The sequence below is a fragment of the Quercus suber genome, unplaced genomic scaffold (assembly GCF_002906115.3).
Source record: "Quercus suber isolate HL8 unplaced genomic scaffold, Cork oak 2.0 scaffold_200, whole genome shotgun sequence".
Lineage (NCBI taxonomy): Eukaryota > Viridiplantae > Streptophyta > Magnoliopsida > Fagales > Fagaceae > Quercus > Quercus suber.
The window spans coordinates 1129156-1139917 of NW_027069658.1; the positions used below are offsets into that span (position 1 = coordinate 1129156).

General features: G+C 39.2%; 1 long non-coding RNA gene across 2 annotated transcripts; it reads left to right on the forward strand.

Annotated features, from left to right (window-relative positions):
• The first annotated feature begins 986 nt into the window (after window positions 1-986).
• Window positions 987-4713, forward strand: LOC136069978 (uncharacterized). Of its 2 annotated transcripts, none has more exons than XR_010631183.1 (2): window positions 987-2771; window positions 3039-4713. It is a non-coding gene; the product is annotated as an uncharacterized LOC136069978 (long non-coding RNA). The 2 variants fall into 2 exon arrangements; XR_010631184.1 differs by having other exon boundaries at window positions 987-1454.
• Window positions 4714-10762: the final 6049 nt, after the last annotated feature.

Here is a 10762-nt window from a genome sequence, read left to right on the forward strand (position 1 = left end):
GGCCTTTGAAGTTGCATTAGCGCCAATTTTTAGAGGCGACAAAGTTCAAACATCAAGGGTACATAGTACTATCGCCAGACATCAAGATTTTAGAGATGCCAACAAAGACTTTGAAGATGCAAGGAGCTCTCATCAAGCCGTCAGAGATGCCAATAAAGGTACCAACAAAACCTTGAAGTTTCAAGAAGCTCCCATCAAGACTTTGAGGATGCAAAGAGATGCCGTCAAAACCTTGAAGACGCAAGGTGCCTGTATTAAGACTTTGAACATGCCATCAAGAATTTGACATTGCATGAATAGGCTTTTAGAGGCGAGATGAAGTAACGCCATCTTCAGATGTTGGAGGATGGTGATGTTGTCCAAATTTCAGAGACATGATATGAAACAGCACCACTCAGAAGGGAGATGATGTGGTTCAAATTTCGAAGTTATGAAGTGGCTCAACTTAGAAGAGAGACGATGTAGCTTAAACTTGCAAGGTACAAGAAGATGCCCCCAGAAGATAAGTGATGTAAAACTATACTTTAGAGACATGGGAGGATGTCCACAGAAGAGGGGCAATGCCATGAAGTTTTCATTCTTTGCAAAAGAGGTTGAAGATTTTATTTTACTCCACAACCAAGAACTAACTTATGTTTATCATTAGTTCAAGGAAAGCCGAGTAACACCAATTCTTTGCAGCTGTCTTTTCTACCACAATGATCTTGAGAATCATGTAGTAAAGAATTGACTGATCCTAAGCAACGCCTGCCAATTAAAGGGATCTCAAAAGCATATGGATGACCGTTGGAAAACTTTTCAAGCTAGACTGGCAATCTTTCTTCTTTTCATGTGACTGAACTTAGTAAATGATACCAAGTTGCCTACGTACCCCGGAAAGGGATCAAGTCATTACGTAGTTCAAATGGTTTTTTTGTTTTTGTTGTTGTTTTTTTTTTTTTGACTTTTTTTTTTTACATAGTTAAAGAGTTGTAGGTGTAAAAGAAATCATACTATACATTTTCTTTGTATTCAAGCCATTTAAAGACCTTAATTTGTTCATGATATTATTATAAATTACTGATATCTTTGACTTGAGATGTCAATTTATCAAAATCTGAAATTTTCATTTGAAAATGGACGTAATCCAATAATCACTAAGCCCCACCAGTAAAAGATTGTTTTTGAAAACAAGGAAGACAATTAATGTTATGCTGATATTAAGAACTTGATTTCCAATTTTCTTTTGTTATCTTTGGGGTTTATTCTTAATAGTTAGATTTTTCAAATGCAGAAGCTGGAAGAGCTGAAATTGATGTGCCTATAGTATGTACCAGCAACTTGGTGATTGACATCATTTATCATTGAGATTCTCAAGCTAGAAGAATTGTTGGATGGATTAGTTGGGAATTGAAAAAATCCATCAAGGGCAGTTAATTTAACTCCCAAAAGATCTAAGATCCTATTTCTATTCTGTAAGTAAAGTGACACATAGGCATCATTGTTTCTCTATTTGTATGTGTTTCCTGTGTGTGTGTGTGTGGCACCGAAAGGGGAATGGTAGGTTGGACGGGTGACCCGATATGATTTTAAGTTCAAGACACACTTGTGAGAGTTCATTTGTACTTTGAAAGGGAAGCCTTGATGAAGTCCGGAGAATAATCCTGAGGGGATCCAAACTAAATGGATGAATCTCAAATTTTGATATTGAGAGTTTTAGTTTTGGACATTGTCAGTACTTTGGTGATGTGGGTCAGATTGACGACTTCCAAGTTGCGAAAAACTAAGCAAAACAGGTCTGGCTTGAAAATCTTGACTTTGGTCAAATTCAACACAAAAATCAACTAGCTTGGAATTGAGTTATTTGTGCAATTTTCGAGTCCCAAATGATGGAACGGATTCCAGAATTGGAATGTACGCGAAAAATTGAGCAAGATAGGTCCATCTTAAAAATTTTGACTTTTGGTCAACATTTACGCGAAAGTCAACTTTTTAGAAATTGGTCATTTGCACAATTTCCGAATTTCGAATGAAGAAACGGATCCCAAAATCGGAATGTACTCGAAAAATTGAGTGGGACAGGCCGGTCTTGAAAATTTTGACTTTTTGGTCAAAGTCAAAGGTCGAACTTGGTCAAAGCCTTTTTCTTTTTCTCTTTTTTTTTTTTTTTTTTTTTTTTTTTTGGTGCAGGCGGTTCTGACCGGGTCAGATTTCTGGGTCAAACCGGGTCAGACCGTGGTTCTGGATGATGACGTCATCCATGACGTCACAGAGGCCAGGCGCGTGTCAGCACTTAACGCGTGGAAGCGCGTGGCGCGTGTGTTAGAGTACCGGCGCGTGTAAGCGCGTGAGGACTGAAGGAGGCGCGTGGGTTTAGCGCCGGATATGTTGGCGGCACGTGGAGGCGCGTGACTCATCGTTTGGACCTGAAAATTTCAGGTTTTGTAGATTTAAGGCCGTAGAATACTTCTGTAGGGTCAATCTTGTGAAATTTTGAGCAGGTTTGCACAGATTTGAAGGACTAGGCCACGGTTCATCGCGAGTTTGTGGCGGCGCGTGGTGGCGCGTGGTAGCTCCGTTGGTGATGAGCTTTCCTGGGTTTTGTAGATCTTTGTTTGTAGAAGATCTCTGTCCCTTCAGTTTTGTGAAATCCTGAACTGATTTGTACAAATTCGTCAGAAAATGCCACGGACCGTTGTTGGACTTAAAAGGCCTTTTTTTGGTCTGCTTTGGCGGTGGCTATCCTGACATTGTTTGACAATGGTTAATCTGCAATTGTTTCTGCATTCAAGGTTGGTGCAATTTTCTTTGACTATAAGTGCATGAGTTGCAAAGTCTGACCTTAAACATTGGTGGCAACATTTTTCCTCTTTCTTTTTTTGTCTGTTATCTCAAAAATTTTCTATATAAGGCCACCGGGGTATGCATTAATCTGTACAAGGAGTTTCCCGTGGGTAGCATGATATGTAGAGAAATTATGCTTTTTTTTTTTTTGGTTGAGACGTGCCATGAGATTTTTTTCTGACAAAATTTTTTGTTGCTTTGTTTTTGTTTTGCAGCATAGTTTTCTTTGGCAATTAAGCCGCACCAACACTTGTCTTTTCAACGCAGCCATCTCAAGAGTCTTTGCAACAACGTTTCTGTGAGGATATTCAGCCAGGCAACAATGCTATCACCAATACTTGTCTTTGAAGTCGTACTGGCTCTGATGTAGGCAATGAAGTAATGCTAGCACTTGTTTTTGTATGAAGGTGATCCACACTAGTCTTTGTCATGAAGCTGGGCCAACTCTTGCATTTGCATTGAAGCATCACCATTACTTGTCTACTGAAGCAATATTTGCACTCGTCTTTTTTAATGAAGCCTTTTCAACATGAAGCCACGTCAACACTTCACTTGCACCGCAGCCATGCCAATATTTGTCTTTGCCATGAAGCAATATTTGCACTTACATATGTCATGAAGTCGCACCACCATTTGCACTGAAACTGTGCCAACCTCCATCTTTGCCATGTCAACACTCATCTCAGCCATGAAGCCGTGCCAACCTCCATCTTTGCCATGAAGTCACGACAACACTTCATTCGCACCGAAGCTGTGCCAACACTCATCTTTGTCATGAAGCCGCGTCAACACTTTAGTTGCATCAAAGTCGTGCCGACATCCATCTTTGCCATGTCAACACTTCATTCGTACCAAAGCCGTGCCGACCTTCATCTTTGCCACGCAGCCACGTCAACACTTCATTCGCACCGAAGTCGTGCCAACGCTCGTCTTTGTCATGGAGCTGCGACAACACTCCACACTAGCACTTGCACTTTGCATTGAAGTTGCACCAATATTGGCCTTTGAAGTTGCATTAGCGCCAATTTTTAAAGATGACAAAGTTCAAACATCAAGGGTACATAGTACTATCGCCAGACATCAAAATTTTTAGAGATGCCATCAAGATTTTGAAGATGCAAGGAGCTCATTAAGACTTTGAAGATGCCAACGAACCCTTGAAGTTTCAAGAAGGTTGCCACCAAAACTTTGAAGATGAAAAGAGCTTTCATTAAGATTTTGAAGATGCGAAGAGATGCCGTCAAAACCTTGAAGATGTGAGAAGAATGCCGCCAAGACTTTGACATTGCATAATCATGCCTTTAGAGGAGAGATGACGCAACACCAACTTTAGATGCTGGAGGAAGGTGACGTTGTCTAGATTTTAGAGACATGATGTGAAACTACACCACTCAGAAGGGAGATGATGTGGTTCAAATTTCAGAGTTGTGAAGTGGCACAACCTAGAAGAGAGACGATGTAGCTTAGACTTGCAAGGTACAAGAAGATGCCCCCAGAAGATAAGTGATGTAAAACATACTTTAGAGACATGGGAGGATGTCCACAAAAGAGGGGCAATGCCATGAAGACTTCATTCTTTGCAAAAGAGGTTGAAGATTTTATTTTACTCCACAACCAAGAACTAACTTATGTTTATCATTAGTTCAAGGAAAGCCGAGTAACACCAATTCTTTGCAGCTGTCTTTTTCTACCACAATGATCTTTGAGTATCATGTAGTAAGGAATTGACTGATCCTAAGCAACGCCTGCCAATTAAAGGGATCTCAAAAGCATATTGACGACCTTTGAAAAATTCCTTAAGCTAGACTGGCAATCCTTCTTCTTTTTCATGTGACTGAACTTAGTAAATGATACCAAGTTGCCTACGTACCCCGGAAAGGGATCAAGTCATTACGTAGTTCAAATGAGTTTTTTTTGTTGTTGTTGTTTTTTTTTTTTTTTGCAAAAAGGAGGGCTCAGTGTGTAATAGTGGGTATCACCACTAATCGAACCCGAGACCTCTCAAGGGCGACTTGGGCATCCAACCACTACGCCACACTAGCAATTGGTGACATAGAGTGGGATTAATTTCTCTTTATTGGTATGCTTTCAAAGGTAATGGGAAGACATCATGTACCCTTGCAGCATTACAGTGGGCAGTTTAAGCTCTTGCCAAGGAGCAATCCTCGATGTTCAAGCGTAGAAGTGTTTAAGGAACTTCCCATTGATGGGGCCGATCCTTGCATCATCATTGTTGATCAACTTGTAAGCTTGGTTGGTGTTTGCCCCCTGCTTGAGAGTTGGAAGTACATCACAAGCAACGGTCACATGGTTTGACCCGACAACTTCATCAAAGTCTAGATCAATCTTGTTTACTTTGGCAAGCTTCATGATTTGTTCTTTGAAGACAAAGCATTTTTGGATTGGGTGGCCAATGATGCGATGATATTTGCAATAGTTAGGGTCGTCAATTTTCCCTATGTCTTCTGGTCGCCTGCATTCTGGCAATTCAATCAGCTTTAATTGCAATAGTTGTTCTAAGATGTTTGGCACATCTTCATCAGGGAACGAATATGCTTTTTGCTCATGTTCCTTAAAAGTTAGGCGACGCACTTCGTTCTTTTGCCATCCTTCAAGCTGTTTTTCATTTGCCTTCGCTCCTCTTCTTGGAACCTTGATTTCGGTAGTGTTAACAACCATTGGGTCTTCGAGGCTGACTTTTGCATTCCTATCATTCCTCCTTACTTCCCTCTTGCTTTCCTCAGGTATGGGAGGGTTTGTACTTCCATTGCTAGCAATACTCAACTCCATGTCGTGTGCACGAGTTGCTAACTCTTCAAATGTTCGAGGCTTTATCCCTTGAAGGATGTAAAGAAGTCCCCAATGCATGCCTTGGATGCACATCTCTATGGCAAAAATTTCAGAAAGTCTATCCTTGCAATCTAAGCTCAAAGAACGCCACCGATTGATGTAATTAATGACAGGCTGATCTTTCCACTGTTTGGTATTAGTAAGCTCTATCATGCTCACTGTACGAAGTGTGCTATAGAATCGGTCAAGAAACTCTCTTTCGAGTTGTTGCCAACTGTCGATTGACTCGGGTTCTAAGTCTGTATATCAATCAAAGGCATTTCCTTTGAGCGAACGGACAAATTGCTTTACAAGGAGGCCTCCTTGAGTCCCTGCATTCTCACAAGTTTCTACAAAGTGAGCAATGTGTTGCTTAGGATTTCCATGGCCATCAAACTGCAAGAACTTGGGGGGTTGATACCCATTTGGCATCCTCATGTTGTCGATGCGCTTTGTGTAAGGTTTTGAATATGTGAGAGAACTTGTAGAAGAACCTCCATATTGTGCTTGGATGGTATTTGTTATCATGTCTTGTAATTGTTGGACTGACAACGAAGCAACCGAAGTAGATTGTTCTCGTCGGGGAGTGTTTTCAACTTCTCTCCCTTCATCATCCTTTGCAGATGTGAATTTATGACCATGGCTTGATTCACCAAGATCTTGTACTTCTAGTTTATTCATTAAAGTTGCGATTTGGAGGTCCTTATCTTCAAGTGCTTTTGTGAGAAGGACGACCCTTTGTTCCATTTCAACCATCTTTTCTTCCATTATAGAGGTGTTAGTCATCATGACTGACACAACTTCCCAAGTTGATGGAGAAGGAAGTGAATTGAAGTGAGCACACGAAATCTCATTTTTTGGGTTCCCTTTGATGGGAGAAAGATCGTGTGACCAACTTTTTGTGAAGGAAGAAGGGGATTTGCCCCCATACTTGAGGTGGTCCAAGGTGGAGACGTCCTTGTTGATGACCTTATTTCTTGTAAGAGGGTTTAAGGAGATGATTGTCTGGACCTTGGCTTCCTTGGTTGATTGAGATTGAAGTTGATTATTTGCTTTAGGTTGGCTACAATTGATTACACCAATGTAGTTGTTGGTGGTAGCCGTACCAAGTTTAGTTGAAATAGCTGTTGAAGCTTGGATGTTCTTGCTAGAGGCCATTTGAGCTGGTAGCAAGATGATGAAGATTTCTTTCTTTGAAGGAGAATGAGATGAGAGGCAGAGATGTCCCACCAGGCGTGCCAGAATATGTGGACGACTAAATTTCTCGGTTCGAAATAAAGTCAAACAAGTAAAATAGTTTCACAAATGTGAATTTGTATTGATGATTGTGTGGTACAATTCTCTGTAATTACAAAAGAGTTATCCTTTGATTCGATCTCCCTGAAAGATTTGTTAATTGGATTTGTGGTAATGTGGTTTTGACTTGAACACAAAGTATCCTTCAATTTGGTTGAAGGATTGATCGAAGATTGTTGAAACAGAATTACAATAAATCTCTGGCTATGAGCTTGTTAGAAATCATTTGTTCTTCACGTTCTTTGTGGTCTTCGTGTGTTCTTCGTGTTCTTGGTGCGTTCTTCATCTTCGAAGGTTTGTGGTGGAAGTTCTTCGGTGCTTTAGAGGCTTGAATCCTTAGAGCTTCGCTGATTTATGATTTGTTAAGGTTTCTGGAGGCTTTTGAGCTTGATTCCAGTGAACTTTGAGATTTAGGAATATGATTTGGATGATTCCTCTTTGAATGTTCTTCGTATTCGAAGGTTTGTAGTGGAAGTTCTTCGGGGCTTTAGAGGCTTGAATCCGTAGAGCTTCACTGTTTTGTGATTTGTTGATGTTTCTGGAGGCTTTTGAGCTTGATTCCAGCAAACTTTTGGATCTAGGCGAATGATTTGGATAATTTCTCTTCGAATGTTCTTCGTATTCGAAGTTAAAGTTCTTGAAGTTCTTGGAGGCTTTAGAGCTTGGTTCCGGCAGAGCTTCTGGACTTCTGAGTGCTTCCAATGGTCTGGTCCCCTCTCTCTAGATCTCTAGATCCCCTTCTCAGATCTCCTTCTCAGATCTCTCCAAATGCCTTAGGAAGGCTTCTATTTATAGGAGTTTAGGGGTACGTAAGCGACACGTGGCGGAGTCTGATTGGTGACACGTGGCAGAGCTTGATTGGTCCGCTTATGTCATCGCTTGCACGTGCTGACTGATTGTGTCATCGCTTACACGTGCGAGACTGCTTATGTCATCGCTTACAGGTGCGATGATGTGTGATTGGTCTTTGCATGACACTTGGCAAATTTCTGTTGGTTTCTGAATAGTGATAGCAAAACCTAGCAGCAATATGTGACGCTTTGTAATTTGCTGTATTTTGTGGACTTGGTAGTGTGACGTGTCAGCTTGTGATAGGTCGGGAATTTTCCCTGTCTACAGAGATAATAGTGGATTCTCGGGAGTGGTGATCTTAAATTCCCTCGATGGGGTTTTTGACTTGGAGGTTTTCTCCATACGTAAACAAATCACCGTGTCAAATTTATTTTTTGTTGCATTTAATTTAGTCGGTGATTTGTTTGTATTACCACGCGTATTACATGTTAATTGACTTAATTAATTGACTTGGCTAATTAATTGGTTAATTTACCATAAAGGGTCAATACATTCTTGGCCTATCAAAAAAGAGGAATACTAAAATCAAACTTGGTTAAAAAGAGAAGCTGTCGTACTTTCTATTGCTAACGATATAGTATTAGGTGTAGTGGGATTAGATGTAATGCCTCACATATGGCACCCACCCTTCCAATAAGAGGCATTACATCTATCCCTATTACATATTGAATTTTCTTATTAAGTAAACATAGTTATTGTTTAAGTGAGCTTTCCTCTAAAAAAAAGTAGGGAAAAAAGAGTTTCAAATTGAATCATACTTGTTATTGTCTACAAGATAATTTAAAAAAGAAAGAAAGGAAGAATATTAAAATTTGTTAGGGATGTTTTTGCGACAAGGGCAAAAAATGCAAGATTAGCCCAAATCTTCCCTTGGGTTCTTTAGAAGTGTTTATTTGTGGAAAATTAAGCCTAAAATTCCAAATGTATAGTGAAAAAAGGTTAATAGTGCTTTAACAAGAGAGAAATGAAAATGCTATAATTGAAATACAAGAAAATGCAGAAAAAGTACATAGGTCCGAAACTCTGACCCACAATTAGCGAGAAGATGAAATTGAGAGAAGTTGTGAGGAATATGGGGAAGGTTCCCCTATACCCATATTTCCACCCCCTGGCTTTAGAATTGTGAGAATGTCTCCTGACTGAGTGGGCTTTTACTCTAAAATTTTAGCTCTATGGGGAAAACGTAGTTGGTTCATTTTGAATCAAATTGGGGTCTTTTGCATTGAGTTTGAGGTGCTCTAAGTTACAGTTTTTTAGTCAATAGAAGAGGCTTTGAACCCCAAGGTATCAATCAAAGAGGTTATGGTCATATTTGATTTAATTAGGTAAAAGGGATGCCTTTCTTTTTGCAGAATTTGGGAATTGAAGTGGCCTAAATTCATGGCCTGATGTTTCCTAAACATGATAGGTCCTTGGTAGCTACATTTGGTTGTTGTAGTAGACAAGGCCAACTACTTATGGTCAGCTATATGTTTTAGACAACAAATGGTAGAGCAGAAAAGTTAAGCCATAGTCAGCCAAAGCATAAAGGCTATTTTAGGGTCGAAATTTCAGGTACAAGACCTCCTCCATGTGCCAGAAGTGCTACCTGTGTCCCTTGCCCACTTGGTAGCACGCATGGGCTGGGCTCATGCAAAAGGTCCGAAAAGAATCAACCCATACCCTCCAAAACCATACTGTCTCAATTTCTCCCATATGTTGCATGAGCTTGGATCATGCTTAAAAGAATAAAAAATAATATAATACATGAATTGAACCCATAATGAGGTCGGGCTTGATTGAGTTAGGCTTATAGAAAATGTGTCATGAAAATGGGTATCAACAAAATCAAACTTGGCTAAAAAAAAAAAAAAACCGTCATATTTCCTATTATTTACGATAAGTACTAGGTGTAGTGGGGTTGCTTAGATGTAATGCTTCACATGTGGCATTGATCCCCACATAAGAGGTGTTACATCTATCCCCTTTACACAATGAATTTTCTCATTAAGTAAATATGGTTATTTTTAAATAAGTTTTTCTCTTAAAAAGAAAGAAAGAAGAGTTTCAAATTGAATAATACTTACTATTGCCTACGAGACAATTTAAAAAAAAAAAAAATACTAAAATTAAATTTGGCTAAAAGAGAACCATTGTATTTGCTATTGCTCATAATAGAGTATTAGATGTAATGGGGTTAGATGTAACGCTTCATGTGTAGCACCTACTCCTTGTTAAGAAGTGTTGTATCTATTCCTGTTACACATTAAATTTTTTCATTAAGTAAACAAGATTATTCTTTTTGTAAGTTTTCTCTCAAAAAGAGGGAAATGAAAGTTTCAAATTGAATCATATTTGCTATTGCCTACGAGATATTTTAAAAAGAAAGAACAATACTAAAATCAAACTTGGCTAAAAAGAGAACATGTCATACTTGTTATTGCCCAGGAGATAATATTAAGTGTAGTAGAATTGGATATAACGCCTCACATGTGGCACCCTTCCCCCACTAAGAGGTGTTACGTTGAATTTACTCATTAAGTAAACGTGGTTATTGTTCAAGTAAGTTTTCCTCTCGAAAAGAGAGAGAGAGAGAGAGAGAGATTCAAATTAAATCATACTTGCTATTGTCTACAAGATAATTGAAAAATAAAATGAAGAATATAAAATCAAACTTGGCCAAAAAGAGAAACCATCGTATTATCTATTGCTTGCAATATAGAATTAATCAAGTGTAGTGGGGTTAATATGTGACACCCACCCTCATGTAAGAGGCATTACATCTATCCCCGGTATACATTGAATTTTCTCGCTAACTAAACATGGTCATTCGTTTAAGTAATTTTTGACCTCAAAAAAAAAAAAAAAAAAAAAAGAGAAGGAAAAAAGAAGAGTTTCACATTGAAATACAACACAAGCAACAAAAACGACGGGGCTTCTTTTCATTGCTGCGAAAGGGTTTCCCATGGCGTTCAGCTAGAAT